Below are 22,590 nucleotides of genomic sequence, written 5' to 3'. Positions count from 1 at the left end.
GTGTTTCCACAAGGTGCAAAAAAGAACCCACTGATGATAATATCCTTTTGCTCCTGTAGAAAAGGAAACTCCTAAGGCCCTGCAGCAAAATATGTCCCTATTTAACAAGTTACTGAATGAATGCAAACTCCACAGGGCTGTGCTTAATGTGGTAAGCAAGTGTTTCTGCTGAAGAAATCATGGATGCTAGCTCAGAAATACTCCTTTATCCTGAAATCCTCAAATAGAATCCAGAAAAACTAAGCTGAAAGAACCACACAATTTTAGGAAAAAAAAATAAATCTGAATTTCAGATCATTTTTTCCCCTTATGTACCTATGCTCCTTTTTTTGTTGTTGTTTTAGATTATATACATACAAGAAAGTGAGCAATAGGCAGATTTGGGGTTTATTTTATTTTCCCCTCCATTCTTCATTTCTTGTAAAGATGCAGAGCAGAAAATGGGAAAACAAAGAAATCGGAAATGGAAGAAATAAAGCAGAAGAGAAGGAATCACAGTGCCTGAACAGCAGGAGGCAAATAAAACCAGGAAGCCTTAGTAACAAACTAAATATCTTAAAAATACTTTGCTACAGGTATATAAATTAAGTGATTTGTCTCAAATGAAAAAGCCATGACTTTACATCAGAAAGTGAGCTGGAATACAACGACTTGACTGACCCTATGAGTACAGTAGTGTTAATAAAACATAACTTGACAGTTTTTGTCAGTCCTCTATAAACTACAGCTAAGCCTTCTTAATTTAATACCAAACTTTCAAAAACCCCTTTTGTTTTCTCCCATGCTGCTCACCTAAACAGAATGATTAGTAAACAGCTGCAAAGGCACTCGTTGTTTCCCTTTACATCCCTCCTTAAAATCTCCAGTGCTGTAATGGACCTACAAAAACAACAACAGCTTGACTTGGACAGCTGAATATCAGCACTGCTGTATTCCATCTGAAGAAATATTGTCTCCTGGGTTATTCAAGCTCTTTCATAAGCATATGTGGTCTTTTTCTTCTCCTGAGAATGCAAGATTTAGGGAGAAAAAGACAGGAATTTTTCCTACAGTTCTTAGCTGAAAAGCACTTGAAACATGAAAACAGCAGCAGCAGCACCACCTCAACACCTCTCATTTCTCTGTCATATCTGAGAAATTCTAATGAATCGCTCTCTTGCATATAGAGAGCAATCCTGAAAGCGTACACAACACCCATAGTGAACAATGGGTGCCAAATGGCAAACCCACTTCTTTTCAGCATAGTTTGTTGTTGTTAAGGGTCTTTCGGATGTTATTTTGAGGTGCTGTCCAGATGTTTCAGGTTCCAGGAAAAACATCATGTATGGCAGTGTAATAGAGAGCTCTTCAAACAAGTAGAGTTTCTGAAGCAAGGGGAAAACACTAATGTAAATATTTATAAGGGGGGGGGGAAATAGTGATAAAATGGTAACAAGATTTAGTTAGAGCTAAGAGAGTTAGATTCATGCTAAGAGATGTGAGCAAGGACTTGCTTTGGCAACAAATGCATTTACTGAAAGCAAGAAAGAGTAATAAGCCCAAATATGTGCTTGCTTAGAGGAAAGATTTTCTATACAGAAGTAATTAGACTGTCAAGAAAACAGGAAAAAATGGTACCAAGTGTCTTGGAGCCACATGATGGGGGGGGGGGGAGGGGAAGTATATTCTCCTTACCCATGACATACACAGTGGACTTATCAATCATCTTTTATCACAAAGACATTTATTTTCTAGTCATGAATGACTGGATTCAATTAAAATATAAGCTCACCTGTCAATTAACTTAAAATAGAAACTCTCTTGACATTCAGAAATAAACATTAAAAAAAATAAAAAATAAGTAATCACCAGTTACAATCAGAGGCTGCTATCCTTAAAACTGTTCCTATGGAGGAAGAGAATATCTAGGCATAGTCATTTCAGACTGGCATATGCCAAAGGGACCGTCATGCTTAGGTTCTACACTTGTTCAGATTTTCATTCAAACTTTTTTAGGTGATCACTCCACTATATATGTATATGGAACCAGGACCACTAGTGTGACAGAACACTAGAACAGGCTGCCCAGAGAGGTTGTGGAGTCTCCTTCTTTGAGGGAATTCAAAACATGCCTGGACACATTCCTGTATGACTTATTCTAGGTGATCCTGCTCTGGCAGGCAGGTTGGACTAGATGATCTTTTGAGGTCACTTCCAATCTATAACATTCTGTGAATATATTCTGTTACTAAATTAATGTAAAAAGTGTAATCTCCATTACCCTGTTGGGTGTTAATTTAAAGAAAACCAAAAATGTAGCCTTTTCAAAGGGCTACAGATCACTTCCTCCCCCACCCCCTCCTTCTAGCAGCAAATATTACAATAGCAGCACAAAGTATATATGCAAGGGTATTATAAATTATAGAGTGAGTTAATAAGGCAATAGGAGTTTGCATCTACACTTAAAACCTGCCAGTTCTTTAGTAAGTTTATTTACTTAAACTGTCATTTCATTCAGTGAAGTTTTGGTGACATCTCAGCTTCCTTAAATTAAATCTTTTTACATTTGGGTTCTTAGCTTCAGGCTGACTCCTAACTTCTTATAAAGTAAGATATGTGTTGATATATGTACTCTAAGTACAATGTTTCCTTACAAATTTGATCTTGGAGTTGCACTAAAACACCTCTTTAATCTCCTCCGGAGAAAAGAAATATTAACATTTCATCTGTTACAATTCCTATGATCCACAGAAAATACAACAGTACAGATTTCCAATGGGAGAGCCTGGGTTACTGAGATGACTTACTGCAGCTTTGGTCAATACCTCCCTCACAGTCACCTATTGTACACTTGAGCTGTTAAGGACCTATATCCATGGTGTGCTGTTGCTTTGTTGTGGCACAAGCTATTTATCCTACACCTGCAGAAGAAATGCTCTTGCTCACTCTACTGTCAGGAGAGACTTCCCTTTAACAGCAGCAGGGATGGCAAGGGACATAGCAGAAGTTAGTCTCTCATGGGAAACTTCACTCCTCAAACAGTATGAGGTTATTGAAACTTTACGAGGATTTCTCAACTGTCAGGAAGCAGAGCTGCAATTCCCTTGTTAATAATAAGTGCTAACAGACACACAACGGCCCTGGAAAGCGGTGCGATGTTAAACTGCTTGGAGTTTGCTGCTGCTGGACTTTGGGGGGTTGTTTTGGGTAAACCTCCCCCACCCCCCTTTTCTTTTTGGTGCCTTTTTTAAAAGCAGACAACCAAAAAGGTCACTTCACGCTTTTCAGTTTTTCCTTTAGTTTTGGATTTAGTAGGATTGTTCTTTATTCCTTCCATTCCTCTATCGATCTGGGGGGAGAGGATGCACAGAGGGAAAATGACAAATAGGCTGCTTTTGTCCCTTCCCTTCTGTCATTTGTTTCACGGGTAAGTGAGTAGAAATGAAGACAGCATGGTCCACGCTGAATACTGAGAACATAGAATATGGCCCCTAGCTAAAACACAAATAATTTCTATGCATGATGAATCCTTTCAATAACAAGAGCCCTGCTAATGTGGGATCAAATCACAGTCATTAGCTCTTGGCACTGTCCTTAAAAAGATGATGTAGAAATCTGAACAGCATCCAGCCATGGTCCAGTATCACAAGCATTAGCCAGTATTTCTGTTGGTAATTTACTTCTCATCAATGTGCTGGTATAATTAAGAAAAAAAGAGCAATCCCATAGGATAAACTCCTCTAAAAGCAATAGCCTGCTTAAAAAGAAAAAAAAAAAAGGATCATTCTGAAATAAGGGGCTGTGGTATATAATTCTATTGATGGATTAATTGACTGTGGGACTATATCAAGACCTGTAGCCCCATGTGATGAATGATTTTCTGTTGAAACAAAACCAGCTATTCTAGTGCTTCTATTTTCAGTCAGCACTGCCTTTTGAAACCATAGTTGTCATGTGAGTTACACTTACTGCAGCAAAAAATTGAGTTCAGGGTCTTTGACCATGATCCTACAGCTTCACATAGTTATTTAGAAACACTTCTCTTTGCCTCAAGCCATCTTCCCCCTGCTCCTTTATTTTCCCATATATATTATTATCTTTACATAATACCTATTTTCCCATTTAAATTTTTTGTTCTGTTATTCAGTATATTATCTGCTGAAAAATGCTGCTGTTAATGTCCTGCAATGTGTGAATTATATGTTCTCCTAAAACTCCAAATCACTTTTCCTCAGTTTAAGCATACACAGTATTTTATTTTTAAACACTACTTTCTTTAGGAGACTGGGGGGGAAGGGGGGAGGGAAGTATTTGTACTTTCATTCAGTAAATGTGCATCCATAAAGATATTTTACATTTCACTCTTAATGGATTTTTTAATGAAAAGGAAACCAGTAATTAGTAAAGAGTTCTACTTAGGCTGTTTCTGCATTTTCTATGTTACTGTTCTTTAGGGAACAGTTTATGGTAAAATAGATACTACTGTTTTATAAATGAGGTTCCATAGAAAATTAAAGTTCAGCCAGTGTTTCACATTCTTTCAGTCCATATAAGGGATGCACCCCACATATTTATTTATTTATTTTGCCAGTAAATGCAGGAGAACCACTACTGCTTTCATAAATTGTCATGCTGCTATTGGATGTACTAGTCTGATATGCCACTAACATCCTGGCTCTGTTCAGTTTGTCAAATAGAAATGGACTCCACTTATTACCCAATTAGGCTGCAGAAAATGCTAGTTAATAAATACTCTGTCAGAGCCAGCAGAGCAGTAAACATGTGGCCATGCTGCCCCTCACTGTACAGTGGGAGCCCCCAGCACCATGTTTGTGACCTTTACTGACATCACAGAATGTGTAGTTCTCGTCCTACTTAAATCAAAGACAACCAAATAATAAAGACTAGTGGTCTAGGCTGTGACAAAACACCTGCTGATCAAATAATTTCAAAACCTGTCATGACCTGGTATCCTGAGCCAACCCTGGGCAGTAGGGGAAGTTGTTCTACAATTCATCCATCACTTCTTGGATCCAGAGTCCAAGTCCTTCAGCTGTCTGTGTGCATCTTAGCATGGTCCTCTGTGGTAGATGGAATATATGGATCCTGGAAGCTATGGCCCTTTTATGGCCTTTTGGGGTGGTGTGTGTGGGGAATGGTCTCTCTAAACCACAGATGTGTGCACCAGGCTCCTGCAGTGTCTGTCACATGGCACTATTAAACATGATTTTAAAGAGTGAATTTCTGTCCCTTTAGGAATTCTCCCTTTTTCATTGTTAAGGCAGCAGCTCTTCTCCAGAGCTATTCAAGACCAGGTATGTCATACACCTTGTTTGAGACTAGAGAGTCATTATGGGCTGTCACCCTGGTACTGCCACATACATTGATTTGTGACAATGGGGGACTGGGCTATCGCAACTCATTGATGCTTAGCTAACTCCAGAACCATCAATAACATGTGAAAAATCAAATACTTCAACAAGGAAGGAGACATGAACTGATTCGGACTGATTTAGTGTCTTATTTCAGCACAGAACACATGGCTTTTTAAATCCAGAAAATAACCTCAGATGCTGCAATTTGACTAGCCCAGACTAAGACACAGATTATGACCCCCCAGGGTCATGTTGTGGTTAGCTGATAATTATGTATAAACACAGTCCCAAAGCCTTCTATATTAAACTGAGCCAGAAAAGAGGATCAAGTAGGATAACATTTTGAAGTTGAATCAATACATGCTTATTCTGAAAACAAGTTTTTATGATGCTGCTCTATGATCCCTTCTGGAAAAGGATACATGCTCTGTTTCAAACCTCTTTTGCTGACTTTCTATGCAGCCTTGGTTGAAAATATTTGGAATTATTTTCCAATTGATTTTTACTGTTGAAATGAGAAATGCCAATCTCTTGACTTACTCCTCATCCAAAAAAAACCAACCAACCCCAAAACCACCAAACAAAAACCAACACCACCACCCATAAATGAAATACATATGTAAGACAAAACACCCACCACCCAAAGAAACGAAAAAACAAGCCATAAAACCCAATCAACTTTTCCTTACAAGCTTAAACAGTTACCTACAAAGTATGCACCTTAAATGAAATCAAATATGAAAGACATAGCTAACACCCAGAATAGAACATCCTTGTCTCAATCTCTTCAAACAGAGGAGAGACATCATTCACATCCGAGTACTTCAGTTTAAAATATTTCAACCGTGGTGCTAATTTGCATCTGTATAACAAAGAACTGAATCACCTGTCCCAGGGTCCTACCTGTCATTCCATGCTGCTTTCAGACAGTGCTGGCTGCAGACATGTCCAGGCCCTCCTCTGGCACAGCAACACCACCACCAGGCATTACACCTGCAGGTGCTAAAGAATTTTTGTCTCTTGGTTATTTCTATCACATTTGATGCTTGTCACAAGGTTTAAAGAAGGAACCAGTTTAGGTTACAGGTGTATTGGCAGAAAAATTTCAAGAAATCTATCCTATTCACTATACTTATCTTGCTGATAAGGTTACAGAACAAACCAGGTTGGAAGAGACTTCTGAGATTGAGTCCAACTGTAATGGGTTGGGGCAAACCCCCTCCCCACCACGGGCAAAAATAACGACTCAGACAAATGGCTTGCAAAAGCACCCAGCATAAACCACCACACCAACCTATCATCCAACACTATCTAATCAACTAAACCATGGCACCCAGCACCCCATCCAGTCTCTTCCTAAACACCTCCAGTGATGGTAACTCCACCACCTCCCTGGACAGCCCATTCCAATGGCCAACAGCTCTTTCTATGAAGAACCTCTTCCTAACATCCTAACCCCTGGATCTTATTGGCAACAAGCATTGATTACATCTGTAGTTTTTCTTCTGTAGTTCTAATACAGAAAATGCACCAATACAAGAGAATTATAGCCAACAGAAGGGAAACAGTGCCTCTAGACAGCTGATTGCAGGTTTCTGACTAATGACATAGCATTTAGAGAACTATAACTATATTTAGGAATGTCAGCTACTGTTCTGGAAAACACATTAGTGATCCCTGTATATAGGTCTCTTCTGTTACAAGGTACCATATTTATATATTGTCTTATAAAAACTAGTATTAATTTGGTATAATGAAATGTGAAGATAAAAACTGGAATAATATTTCTATCTTCAGTCAGTTTGTCTCATCTAAAAGAAAAATCACAGCTTGAGCTGTCTAATTTCAGCAAAAGGTAAATCTCAACTTATTATGTACCAAGTCTTCCTAGTAAGCTATTTGGGTGAATTTAGTTCATTCTTCCTTCTTTTGTGACAACTCATGTCATGACATTAAAGGTCATGTTCCCTCCTTTCTGTCACTTCAGATTATGCTATCAATATCACAGAGTGATTCAACAGAGTTTAATAAAGGCTACAGATTTATTAAAGTTGCACTAGGTGGCTACTTTTCACATATTCCTGCAGTTCCTTTCATGATTTCAGCTATCTTCTCACATTCTTAACAGACAAACAACACGAGCCTTGAACATAATAGGAAAGAAGTTGAGGATGCAATTCTGGGGAGGAGGAATCACTTAAATTCAAGTCACACCATGCCTATAATCACAGCAATAGCACCATGCATATGTTCATTAAGGAAAGGTTCAGTTAGCCACTTTGCAATCAGATTTAAAATGATTTAGCTCAACACTCTGTCCCCAAAAGCACACATCTGTACTGAAATAAGAAATAAAGTTATAAATGTTTATTGAAAACATTTGCATCTGACTCAGTCAAGTGCTTAGTTATATAATTTTCAGTATGGCAACTTTACTTCCATGTTGTTCTTTGCTTTGTGTGTGGGTTTTTTGTTTGATTGGTCGGGCTGGTTTTAATGAGAAATTCAGGGTTTATTTCTCAAATACAGCACCTTTTTTGTTTCCTCCACATCAGGTGGAACAGTTAAATGCATTGAGGTTCCACACTGAAATAGATGATGTATGCTGAGATCTTCAGTATTGTTTTATATTGGTTTAATAATTTATTTGATAAATTAACTTTCTTTCCTACAGCATGTTTTCTTTCAATGTACTACACATAGATCTAATTATGGTAGTGCAGTATGCCTCCTTAAAAAGCCAGGTGATCAGTTCAGTTATCAACTGCTAGTAGTGTTTTAATACAAGAGAAAAGAGTTGACTGTATGTATTATCTTGTAACTAGAATATATTTTGCTAAACAATGTGCAAATACATAGTAAAATTCAGACTATTGTGATTAATTCCTTTATTACTTGAACCATTATCCACCATCACGAACATATTGTGTTAAATGCTGCCTATACATATTGCTTCCATTCTAAATATATAAAGGAAAACCAAAAAAAGCAGATAATAAGTGGGAAAACATCGCTACAATTAATTTTGCTTCATGAATAAGGAGGCACAGAGAGATTAAATGACTTCATTCAAGGACACACACAGTAAGTGGCAAGGCTGGGACTGAACTTAATTTCCTAAGTCCTACCTCAGTAGCTTAACTACGAAATCATCCATCCTTTCAGCCTACCTGCTTTTATTTAGACTAATTTGTTGAATACCCAATCAAAGAAAAGCTGTAATAAACGTGCTTAACAAAAGCTATTGAATAAAGAAAAGGGGAAGAAGACAAGCCTCCAAAATAAGTTACAGAGCTAATCGTGTGTAAAATTAAATGTTTTAAATCTTTTAGTTGCTTAAATAATATTAAATATGCATGCAGAGTTATGGGGAGTAAGAATGTCAAGGGAGAATAACCTTTCAGTACTGCTGGAGTTGGAATGGAAAGAGGGGGGAAAAAAAAAATTGAACATAGACCAGAGCAGCTGCTGTGGCAGCAGGACAATGAATGAAAGGATGCCTAAGTAACCCCAGCTTCATACAGATGTACCACCTGCATCCCACCCTGGCCAAGGGACCCTGCTTCTACTTCTCAAGTAAGTGCGGTCTGATAGACCTTCCTGACTGCCATCCAGAATTACATGTTTTGACACTGCAGCTTCCAGCAAGACTTTTATCATGTGCTGAAACCTTTCTTGGAGCCATCAATTTTTTTTTAATTTTTTTTTTTTTTTTTTTGCATGGGAAGGATAGATCTTAACACTTCACATTTTCTTTCTTCCTAGAGCCATGTTAGCAGATGGACACTCTGCTAACCACTTACTGCAGGCTCTTCAGTAGGCTTTTTAGCAGAATACATACATGGAAAGAGACAGAAAAAGAAACCTTCTCATTGCCTTTTGGAAAATTTTGGTTACTTTAACTGTAATGCTAATCTTCAGTATTTCCCTTTGCAGCTATGAAGTCCAGTACCTCTGGGGAAACAGGGTTTGCTTCAGATACTTTATACCTAAGAGTACAGAGTTATACCATGGGATCTTTTCTGTGATTCTGCAATCTGCAACTCTCTGCTTGACTAAACTGCCTGTCAAACAACATTTATTTAGTCTATTGATGGAAAATTCACTTCCACCAGGATTTGTTTGTAGTCAGCACAGCTCCTCCTATGAAAAGCATCCATGTTGCTTAGATACAGTCAATTCTCCAGAACAAAAGCCTAGCTTCAGCACAAAAAGGCAAAAATCACCTCTTGTACTTTGGGTTGAAGCTATGAAGTCCCCTTTTTTAAGGCATTTGTGATAGTCCTTGCAAAGATTTTGCACGCAGCCATTTAAACTAAATTTTGTTTTCTTAATCACTCACACTCAGGGTTTCATTGTTACCTGAAATTCATAGACATCGAGCAAGTATCTGAGAGAGAATGTACTGCTGTAAATAAATGTGATTTTCAGAATGATTGGTTGTCAGATTTCATATTGTTCAGATCTTATTTGTTAAAACTGTTACAGAACACAAAATTGCTTGTTCTGATATCACACCTAGAAGCTCAGCATACAGATATCTGATTTAGCAGCCAAAAATTCCACAAAGAAAATTCACAGCTGTTAAGGGAAAGTTTCCTGCATTCATTCTAAACAGTATACTTGAATAACTCTGAACAGTCAGCTTCAAATCTAGTTTTCTGAAGGAGAAATTGGAATAGCTGTATAGCATTGTTTCATTATGAAATATGAATTCTCTGAATTATTGCAAAAGGGTAAATAGAATATTCTTGAAGTGTCATTGTTTTGTATCCAGAATATTCCAGCAATATCCATTTTTGTTTAACACATGCTACTTATTTTGTTCACTCTATGATCTTCTCCAATTGATATAGTTAAATCATTGCAACTGATGTATTTAGTTTCTAAAGTGCATGAGAAGAAAACAAGGCAGACATTTTCCTGTGTGGAAAGGAGTGATCATTAAACTACCTGTTATCCTTCTACCCACTAATTACAGAGAACATCACTTCAGAAAATTAGAAGTAAAGCACAAGGCCCTTCTTTGTCTCCCATTCAAGCTTCAGTTCCAGAAAAATCAAGACAGAACCTACAAACTACTTACATATGAGTAACTCTCATTGAGGTAAATCTTAAGTCAGTATTTCAATTATAAAGCCAGCAACTGCTCAGACAAATGGTTCTACAATACTGAACTCTCCAAAAATATTACAATGCTACAGAACCATCAAGCTGTATGTATTACTAGCTTATGTCTCAAAATCTTTTGCACTGATTGGCTCAGCTGAACAGCTTCCACTGTTTGATGCACTTTTCCTGAGAAAAAGGTCTGAGTCAGACATATTCCTTTAAATGTATTTTGAAAGGAACATATAAGTGAACTGCATATAATTTTGGACTTCAAAAAATAATCACAAGTAACTGACTGGACAGTCATATTCTGCAGGGAATCCTACACAATGAAGAGAAAAAACCTCTGAATAATTTACAGTAAAATCTGCTGATTTACAACCTTCTGTTCTATTGCTGTGGGAGACAATGTAAGGGAATGAATCTTCACAGTAAATCTACTTTTAACAGAAAGAGAAGTTACAAAGCTCCAGTGACTGTCTAGGCCAACCTAAACAACTACATAGCTAAATCCCAGAGACTCCAAAAGAGATGACAGAGGCAGAACTCTTGCACTAGCCATTTCAAACTCTACAGACTGACTATTTCTATTCGAGTTACCACAATGCCGTAATGCTCTGAGCCTCATTGTGTCAGGTGCTACACAAAACCAGAACAAAGGCTCCCAGGCCAAGGATCTTACAATCAAAAGTACAAAACGGGAGTTAAAAAGTAATATATGGATACAGACTAAAACTAGAGTCCAAGGAAACAAAACCAGGGCACTAGCAAGGGCAGGAGACTTACCACTGCAGCAAGCCTTCCTATTGTTAAATTACTCATAGCAAAGGAGAGTCTGAAGGAGCACAGAAGAGAAGAGGAATGCATCTAGCCAGATATATACAAGGAGTCTTTGTCAAGAACAAGAAGAAAGCAGAGAGACAGTCTGCTTCAACACCTCATGCTGAGCTGGTTGATGCTGGTATCACTGGCCGCTATTTGAAACCTTCTACTAGTTCTGAAGACTGATACTTAGACACTTAACACAGGCAAAAGCACCACTGAACAACTGAGTAAAGGCTGAGCAAGACCCTCAGGTGGTGTACACTAACTTTGAGAAAAGATTCCTTTTTAAGGAATCTGGGGACATGTATTACATATTTGGCTCTGTTGGAAAAACAAGCCAAACCAAAACAACCCCCCCAAAAAAAACCCAAACAACTGCAGTTTGGGCTCTTAAAATCCTACTGTTTAGCAGGAGATGCACCCCTGAATACATTATCTTCTTGAACTGGAATGAGTGTTTGAGAATGAAAAATCAGGAGATGTCAGAAACAGGGAAAACAGCCAGGCTTCCCGTGTGAAACATATGTGCTAGATTTGTTGAAAAATGAGAAGAAAGAAGTTCTTTCAATTGCAGCTCATAGGTAAGCTATTTACAAATACAAAACTCATGCTGAGACCTTTGCCTTTCCTGCAGTCTATTCTTTGAGATCAACTCAGGCATGAATTACGCAAATGACCCTGCCGCTAACAACCCTGTGCAGAACACAGGGAGCAGAGATCATCCTCTATTTGGGAAGACAGGAATTTGGCCTTCAAGAAGCTTCTGACTACAGGCAGCTATTGGTATTGGTTATGTTTAGTATATACAGACAGTTTTGACATTGCATAAGCATTAAATGAGGGTATCTGCTGAATGAATGATACAGACCATAGGAAAATGGTTTGTAACACCTGAAGATGCAGCTTTCTGAAAGTGCTTTACAGCCTGAGGGACTGCGAAGGTGGTACCTTGCCTTCAACAGAAGGCTTAAAGTACTGATGTAGTTCTCTTTTAAATCTATCCTACTAACTAAATTCTTAGAGATCACCTGCTAAACATTGCAAAGGATGTCTACTAAATCTTCTCTTCAAATGCAAAGCTGCAAAAAATAGATAGAATTAACCAGATTGGAAATGACCCAAGTAGCAAACTGCTGAAGGGAAAGAATGCAGTATGTAGTGCTGGTGAGGATGCTGAGAAACAAGACAATCAAGAATTACTTCCTTAATGCAGAACAGGTTTCAGTGTGTGACTTCTATAGACTGCTTCTCTCAAAATATAGCACTTTTTGAGTCTCATGATTACAACAAAAAGACTGAATAATATCCCCTGCAAACAAAGCAATATAAAGAAAGTGAGGCAGGCTTTGGAAATATCTGATGCAAACTAGTAATATAAAAGAAATCAGATCCAAGAGCACTAATACAAAGCACGCTGGAATATGCAGAAATTTCTCTTTCTTAAGCATAATCTGAATGATCCAAATAATTTTTCAAAAGCACATTCTTAGGGGAAAACTGAAAAATACAGCTCTGTTGTAAAGTCCAGTTGTGGGGAACATTTCTGAGCTCTTGGGCAGCTTGGTGGGTTTTCCCTGCAAAAATCACACTGGGGAGTTTTTCCTCTCCAGCCTGTTGTTTTGACTTTGTGTGGAAATAAGTATCAGTGTCAACATTTTTGTGCATCCATAATTTTGTAGTGCAGTTTTAAATGAAGGTATTTATGAAAGAGAAAAGACTAGCATTCCGTATATCTTACAAAATTAGTTATGCATTATAATTACATTGACTGGGGAACTAAGATCCAGAATAGCCTCTCCCTCTCCCTTGGGCATTCTGATTGCCCGTAGGAAAACGAACAGGGATATTTTAAAGGAGTTATGTTTAGGTTCTGCTAAAATACCATGACAACCTTCATAATTATTCTCTTTCAAAGCTTTTTCCAGAGTAATCTGTAAAGAAACATCAAATATTTCATACTATTATGGCAGAAAATAAAAAGTGTTCCATTTCATGCTTAATTTATTTTGTAATTATAAATCTGTGGGTAAACAGTACCATAATAGGCTTTGCTCTGTGCCTGCTTATGCTTTTGAAATATTGAAGTTTTAATATGTTTTCAATACAAACATGATAATAACTGTTCTTGGAAATGACTGGCTAGATGGGTTCATCTCAAAGTAAATTTTAACATTCATCACATACACCTGCGACTGAGAAACATTAAGAAAAAATAGAAAACAATCCAGCAATTTTTAAAACTGAAGCAATCATTTATAACTAGGAAAAGAAGTATTATATTAATGCCACCAGAACATCAACCTTTTCAGGAAAAATCAGGAAAGAAGCCTTTAATTAAAACCACTTTTTGTATAAAAATGTAAAACTAACTTAGAGATGTCATATGTTTTACTATACTCTCTCTGATACACTCCTGAGTGGAAGTGGTTGAGCTTTCTCCTCACATAAGAGAGATTACTTAGGCTTTCTAGTGCACTTTGTGGATCTTCATAACCACTTAAGTCAGTGGTGGCTGGTATTTAATATAGACATGTAAATCATTTGTATTACCAAAATGAAAGCGTGTGAGTTCATTAGCAGACAGCTTATGCTGTATTTTAGCAGGGCGCCTTCTGTTTGGCTTCACTGTGTAAGGACATTCTTTTCCTTAAAGCAGGAGTAAACACTGTCCATGCAACTACATGCAAGTTAATTATCAAAAGAGCCTTCCTACTTATATATGTAAAATATATGGATAATTAGAAAAACATTTTGAAAAGGAGTCTTTTCTATGAGGCTTTTCTCACTTCGGCATTCTCATCACATCCTCTAATAAATAGTTCAGAGTAGTACTCTGTGTAATTTCACATTTGCAGAGTTGTTAACAACTTCAACCCCCAGCCCCCACAAGGGCGATGGATTTGCAGAACAGACAGATTTTGGAACTTCTGTACCAGCAGAAACAAGCATAAATATTTGCAAGTGATCAGGGAGTCCGTAGTTCAGTGAAAAGCATTAGCAAAAAGAAATGGTTTGCATATAAGAGAAGTAGTTTTGTTTATATGAGCTTACACACAAGTGCACCTAGTTTCCTATTTCAGTTTGGGTGACTAAGAAAGTTCAGAGTCAAATTTTTTTCTGCCATTAAATATTTTATCAGCACAACCACACAACAGACTCAAATGCTTTTCCATTACTGTACCCTGAATGAAAAAAAGGAAAGCCTACTATACTGTATTTAGGTAGAGTGGCTACACTTCCTGAGTGATTAAGCCATGAATATGAGTCTAAAGACCAGACTAGGTAGCTGTTTATGAGGCAGAGTCAGCACTGTGGCAAGTTCTCATCGAAGCCTTGTCAAGACAGGGTCACTCTGAGGATAGGCTTTTAGTAAATGAGATTGCAAGCTAGTTGGTACTCAGATTAACCAAAACATCAGCTGCATAGAGCAATTCTGACTGCAGATGGAAATTCCCTTGTAGTCCTCCCTCTCCCAGAAAATGTGTTCCTAAGTCCCAAAATGACTGTGTAGTTCTATAGTGAAATATACATTCAAAGCAATTTGTAATAACAAGAAGAGTGCAGGATAGTGCAAAGATCCTGAAGTCCATATTCAAGTGAGAATCTAAGGTACTTTTTAAATAGGCACATTGCCCACAAGTCTGAAAACTCTTACAAATATTTTTCTTGATTTTTAAACATATTTCCCCCCCCCCCAATTTACTTTATTCCTAAGAACAAATTTACTTCTAAAAATCTTAATGGAACTCTTACCACACTGTGGAATTAGTATTAACAAAATGATGGCAAACTATGTTTACTGCATTATTTTAAAGAAAAGAAGCAAACTTTTGTTCAAGGAAAGTACTAGGAATGATTCCAGGAAAAAAATAATTGTATATCTGCATAATGGTAAATTATACCAATAGGACCACTGGGTTATTAGGAACAAATAACAAGTCAAAGATGACACAGCAGATAAGACTACAAAGCTGAAAGCCTTCTTACCCTGGAAATGGGAGAACTATGCATCAAGCAGATTATTTTTAACATCACAAGGAGAGATAAGGACCTAGGGCTTTTTAGTCTGGAGAACAGAAGACTTAGAGAGGATTTAATAAATGTTTATAAATATCCGAGGGCTGGGGGTCAGGAGGGAGGGGACAGGCTCTGCTCACTTACTCCCTGTGATAGAACAAGGAGCAATGGATGTAAGCTGCAGCACATGAAGTTCCACCTCAACACAAGGGGGAACTTATTTACTGTAAGGGTCACAGACCACTGGAACAGGCTCCCCAGAGAGATTGTGGAGTCTCCTTCTCTGGAGACTTTTAAGGCCTGTCTAGATGTGTTCCTCTGTGACCTGAGCTAGGTTGTATGGTCCTGTTCTGTCAAGGGGGGTGGACTTGATCTCTTTGGGTCCCTTCCAACTCCTGACATCCTGTGATCAGTATAACACCTTCTTAAAATCAAATCTCAGAAACCAAAAACCTCTGTGTAGATCATCTTTAACTACATAGTTAATTTTCCAAGTTTCTCAAATCCACAGGTATCTCCTGGGCATTTAATTGCCAACTTGGAACTTACACAAGCTATGAAGACTCTGTAATATCTGGGATTACAGGTATCACAAGAGCTAGACAGAAATAGACTGCTACTTCCAGACCTAACACACACTTATCTGGTGGCACCTGCTCAGAAGATGGGTTGAGATTGCAGTACTCAATATTGGTCCTATCAACATGTAAAAATGTTGGGATTGGTAAACCAAAGCCTAATGTGCCTTTCTCTGAAATGTAAATGTAGTTCTCCAAGACCTACTATCCTGATCCCCCAGACAGGACATGGTTAAACTGAAACATCACCTTCCATAAGCACAAAAGTCTTCATGTTTAGTTTTTTCATTAAAGAAAATGCAAACTAAAAATTTCACTTGCCTTTGGGCAACAAAAACCCCCAAACTGGACTTCTATTGTGGGACTGGATGGTCAAAATGTGCACAATATTTCAACTGGATTGATTGAGAAAGGCTCTGGGTTTGTTTTCCCTGTATCATCGAAGTAGAAGGTCATTTTAAAATCCTTTAAGCTGTTCATTTTGAATGATTTTGTCATGAGAAATTAATTTACAGGCTTATGGATTTTGCAGAAATGATAGATCTCTAAAGACTTTTTGCACAGTGAATAATGAACTTTTTCAGCCTCCTCAACACTGAATGATTTAGATTCCTGAATAAGTGAGGCAAGTGGCTGTCTTATCTCTACAGTGAGGTCAAATGACTTCTGATTGGAAGTGGCAAAAATAAAATACAAAATCTTCAACTTTCTAACGTGTAAGAACAGTATAAGACCACATCACTGCTTATTGTACAAGAGCACAGTAGGATGTTGAGCAGTAATTCTTGGGAATAATAAAGAGGGGAACATGGCTAAAATGCCAATGTAAAGTAAGAGGTTTATTTCCCCTCCAAAGTTAAGAAAAAAAGTGATGTTTGAGATCTAAAAGGTGCTAATTTTCTTCTAAAATTGCTCAAAATGTTAAGAAAGTTTTCAGGTTTTGAAATACAACCTCTTATCTTTAGCACTGAAGACTTTATATCTAAACACTGTTAAGACTCTCATTCAGGGATACTTTTTTTTTTTCCATCCTAATGTTTCCTTCATTAAATCCTTTGCAGCAGTACAAAGCAAAGAGAAGGTAATTTATATGCTTCTGATAGAGAAGAATGCTTTAGGGAATTCAATAGTCATAAGAACAACTAAATCCATGGCATTGGCTTAAGTGCAGTAATAGGCAAAAAGCTGAACAGCTTTGATTGTCTAGAGATGTTATCCTAAATTAAAATCAGCAGACAGCATGAGCAAGGCTAACATCTGTCTCCTTATATATATTTATATCTATCTTTCTCAAAAATTTGCTCTTTCCATTTCCTTTACAGCTCTACAGGTCAGCTGTTCACTATGTTACACTCTATCCATGGGGCCCCAGTAGGATAATGTTGTATAAATTCCATGATTCTTGGGAATACATTAATTTATAGCCTCACTTTTGTCCCAGAACCAGCTACATCTTGATGAATGAGATCTCAGACTAGATAGGTAAATAGAAAGAGGGTGAAGGATGTAAGCCTGCAATGTATAATTTATTATAAGACCCACAAAATACCAGTGCTGAGAGAAAAATTATTGGCTTCTCATGCAGTGACCATGAGAAGATGATAAATATTTCATTATATGGTACTCATCAGACATTTGAATAGCTCATCTGTCCTATTTATGCCAGCTAAAATGAATTCAACCTATCAGTGGCAAATGTATTTTTAATGTTTCTCTTTACCTTCTGTGGAAGAGGCAGCTAAAAAGTCCATCTTCCACAAGAATTGCATTATTCATTTCATTACATAGTGTAAACTGTTTATTCTTGAATAGACTTTTCCTGTTAGAACCAGCCCTTTACATCTTAAGGAAATTTCTTGTCCAGTGCTCATTCTGCTTACTAAAGCAGAAGTTACCAGAGTTTTCTAAGCTGTGAAAACATGGTATTTTTATGGGAAACCACTCATCTTATGCTAAACTTCAAAAATATTTGGAGACATCCATGGGGACTCCTTCCTTTGAAAAAGAAAAGCCAAGCTTGAGAACACCACTTAAGCTTTCTGAATGCCCCTTTACATGGAAACATAGCATCACATTCTTTGTGCAAGAGGACATCAGGTCTCACACAAAACACTTCAAATGATCGCATCTGTGACATTATTCCTAGGCTTTGGATGTCACCACCATGAGAGGACCACTCTTTCTACTGACTAAGAGCAATCCATGAGATCCCATGAACTCTCAACAGCTCTTTAATAAGTAACCATATAACCAGGTGAGTTGAATTTTATATCTTCTATTACTTCTTAGAAACTCTACATTGAAGATCTGTCCTGCATAGACCCATGCCTTTGAAGAAGCTTCTAAATGAGAACAGAAACATGGTTTTAAAACATTGCAGTGTTCTAACTTCTAGGCATTTCACTTCAGGATGGATATAAAAAGAAAAACAGGGAACTAGCATCTGTTAGCAGTGGAGCTTACAGCATCGCTGCAGCACACTAAAAGAGCCCATGTACACCTCCAGTAGCATGAAAAAGCTTTATGCAGTAGCTGAAATCAGACAACGCAAACCCACACACTCTATTCCGTGCACATATTTCCAAGCAGAGCTGGGTGTTCACCACTATGGTCAAAGTGAGGCAGGTTTACAGAATTTTTAACACAGTGTTCTTGCCTGCACTAATGTGAAAGTGAGTACGAGATACTATGGGAGCCTGAAAATAAGGTTGAAAATCTACGTGCAAAACATTTGACATAGAATTTGGCTCTAAGACCGTATGAGGAATGGCAAACACTGCATCTGGTCAGAGTTAGTTTCTAGCCCTAAACGTCTCTGAAATATAGAAACCAGCCACAAGCAAAGAATGATTAATTCCATTTTACTCACGCTTATATATTTGGATTTGTTGGAAATTGTACTTATTCTGATATACAGCCCCTGCTTTCCCTAACCCTGTCTTTATTCTGCTCTTAAATTTCGCTTTAGCCCCACTACAGCATAGAGAATTTACTAATGAATCCCAAGCTACTTACCTCTTTAGAACTTTGCTAACAGTGTCCACATTGATCTTCCACAGGCTGTTCCTTTCTGGCCTTATCCTTAGAGGTGGAATTGGCAGAGAAACACAAAGGATTTCGAGTCATGGAAATACAACTACCAACAGCTAATAAATATTAGCTTTTAGGTACAGAAATAGGGAATTCCTTTCATTTCTATAGGTCTCTGATATCCTTAGATTTGCATTAGTTATAATCATCCCCCCTCTGTTGCTATGGTGCATATCAGGCTCGCAGTAGTGAAGAGGCTCGCTGTCTCTACACTGACAATAACAAAGAAAACAGATGGCCACCACTATTATTTTAACTCCCTTCAGTTTGTCCTTGTGCACTTGATGGGATCTGGAAAGTGCCTGTGTTACTCCTCCTGTGTATTATGGACCACCACAAAAGTTGTTGGAGCATCAATAACAAGATAGAGCATGAAGTCACAAACATTTCTCCCTCTAGCAAAAACATGCAAACTCTTACATATTACAATCATAGATCTATAGAATGGTTTGGGTTGGAAAGGTCCTTAAAGACCATCTAGTTCCCAACACCATGCCATAGCCAGGAATGTCTTTCACTAGAACACATTGCTCAAAGCCCCCTCCATCCTGTCCTTGATGTTTCCAGGGATGGGCCAATCATTACCTCTCTGGTCAACCTATGCCAGTGCCACACCACCCTCACAGTGAAGAATTTCTTCTTTATATTCAACCTATCATTTTTAAGCCAGTATCCCTTACTATCACTAGATGTCCTTTGAAATCAGAGACATGTCCTATCAAGGATATTGAGCTGAAAAAAAACATGTTTTGATACCAAACACCTGCTTTGATAAGGAAAACCCAGTTAACAGTAACCTGGGGCTGTCTACAGGGGCCCAGTTCACTAATTCGAATAAAACCAATACTGAGACCATGAATAAGTTAGCATGAAAAAACACCACCAACAAAAAAACCCCAACAAAACAAAACAATCTACCAAAAAACCCAAAACCCCACCTCCAAGAAAGACAGCACTCTGCCAAAAATCATCATCTGCTAGATGAGCTGATTTGTCAAAATGCAGTGGAAAACAGTTCATCTTGTTATGCTCCCACATTCCAGCAAAATTTCCTATCTTTGAGGCATTGCAAAGGCACTGTCTGAGGTATACCTGGAAAAGGGTTTCTCCGGTGGAAGCAGAATATTTTGGACACAAAATATGTCTATCAAGCCTGAAAGATAAGGTTAGTAAATAGTTGTTAACCAACCAGTTTTGAAGCCCAAATATATTCTTGTGCATGACCAAGTATTTAAGTATCAGAACAGCCTAATTTTAGCATGAGGTAGAATTTGTGCCTCAGTATTTTGTGTTTGGACCCTCCGGTTTTGTTGTTTTTCCAATGGACCCTTATGTTGATACTCTTTCCTCCTCTTCTCTGCTATATTTTGTGGATGAGAACACAGTTTTTTCAGCTTCCAGCAAAGCTTTTATTAACTTTAAGGCCACTAAAATCAATGATCAAAGCTCAGTCTGTGTTCTCTTCAAACACTGCAGAATGAGTTTCAATGTGCCTTCTGTGTAAATACAACAATTTTCAGGACAAGATAAATTCCACGGCTGCTTTAAAACAGAAGTGAAGCAGGACCTTATGATGGTATCTACCAGCAGCTGTAATTATGTACAGGCCTGTGTTTCTCTTGCAGGGTTTTATTAGACATGCAGAATTTCTCACTCCCAAAGAGCAGTACTAGCTGGATCTAGCTTTCTGAGAGCCTTTACCCCAGCTAACCTCTGTTATCAGTTCAGTAGGTGCCTTTATACTTAAAGAATCTAGCAAAGCTCTTACCATTAAGTTGGGTTACTTTGAGACTGGACCAATAGCTTATCTTTGGTTTAACCAAATTCATTGATTCTTCTTTCTGATTGACAATAGAAGAAAGCAAAAGAGAGGCAAACAGTCTGAAGTATTCTTTAATATGCAGAATAGAGATATTATATCCACTACTTGCAGGAGAATTTATGATAGACAGAAGTGGGTTTGAAAGTTATTTTCCTTAAAGAATTGATTTTCTTTTTGATGCCCCACTGTTTTGCATTTATTAGCAAGTGATTTATGAAGGAAAGCAGCTAAATATTAGAAGTTCTGTATTTTTATAGTACTGTTTTTCTCTCAACAATTCCATATGCTTTTGTTCTGTTATGACTTCTGAGCTCCATATTCAGTAATCATTCTTTATGACAACCTTAATATGTACTGCATTATTTGTGAATTAGAGAGCAATTTATTTAGGAATCTCAGAAAATTACTTTTCTTCTAGGTGCTGTTTTGCAGTCTATCCATTTTCTCTTTTATCTACAATTGCCTCTTCTACGTCAGATAGAGAGATTTCATACAGGTGTGAATTGTAGGATTACAAAAAAGTTTCAAAGAAAAAGATTTGACTTTGATTGTGACTAGAAGTAAAATGAAAGCTCTATAGATACTGAACAATAGCTAATGGACAAAACAGGACCTTGTACTAAGCCAAGCCATCATAAGAGGTACATACATATAAAATCCAACTAACACAAGCCTAGAACTAACAATCGGTTCTTAGTTCCTACTTCAGCAGGACTGCCCCAGCATCATCTTAAAACACCTTTCAGGAATTTCCACACTGAGCTACTACTTCTGTGAATTAGATGACTTCATCTGGCCCTAGTGTGTTCTTTCAGTTGCGTTTTGTGCTACCTCTTCTTCACATTTAGAAGTAAGCAAGCACTAAAGGCTCAGTTCAAGGCTCACATTTCCTCTAGAGACACCCGGTTGCATAAGTTTAAATAAAATACAGCTACAAGAAAAAAATAAAATATCCACATTATGCAAGAAGAAACACTTGGCAAACCACATCATATACATAGCTAGAGAGAAAAAATATTTTAGCTACACATTTAATGTGCTAATGTGAAGCAAACTAACTAACACAGAGTTACGATAACGATTTAGCAGTTATTTTTCATGTGTATCCCGGGTGCCAAAAAAAGGCCAGTTAAATTTCTCTTGCCTTCTTCTATCTCACTCTAATGAATACTTCATGCTAGGGGCAAGAAAATTAAGGCTTTTGTATCTTCTCGTTAAGGAACAAGGCGAATTTTTGCATTTCAAGAGTCTGGGCCAAAATCTTGAGCCGAAGAATTTATTAACCTGGAAATAAGGTTAACTTTATCTTTTGCCTCTGTCCCAAGGCTGCAAATTTCACAAAACAGTTTATATAAAAAATACAGAAATGCAACATCTGCAGAAGACAACCCACTAGAAGGAAGAAAGTTTGTACCAGCTGGTCTTGTACTAAAAATGAACTCATCTGAAAGTTCAGAGAACTGTACTCAAGTTGGCTGCTAGCCAGATGAATATCCTGCCCAAAGCAGTTTTCATCCCTGCTTGCTACATCCCATCCATTGGCTGAAAGCTGATTTGACATAACTCTTCAATCCTTCCCCCACAGCTGGCCTCTTACACCAGCTCCTGGCATCTTCTGTGCTCTTCCAGGAGTCTAAAGAACAAGGACAAGGTCTTGCACCTCTCTTTTGACTGAAGTACCAATGTGTGCCAGGTCAGAAATTAATAGCACTCTTATTTTCTTCAGAGTCACATAAAGCTTCCTGTGACCATGGCACACACTGGCAAATGACTGTGAATTGGGGGGCACCAA

The sequence above is a fragment of the Dryobates pubescens genome, chromosome 26, assembly GCF_014839835.1.
Source record: "Dryobates pubescens isolate bDryPub1 chromosome 26, bDryPub1.pri, whole genome shotgun sequence".
Lineage (NCBI taxonomy): Eukaryota > Metazoa > Chordata > Aves > Piciformes > Picidae > Dryobates > Dryobates pubescens.
The sequence above is the reverse complement of the archived record's forward strand: the minus strand, read 5'-3'. Positions refer to the sequence as shown.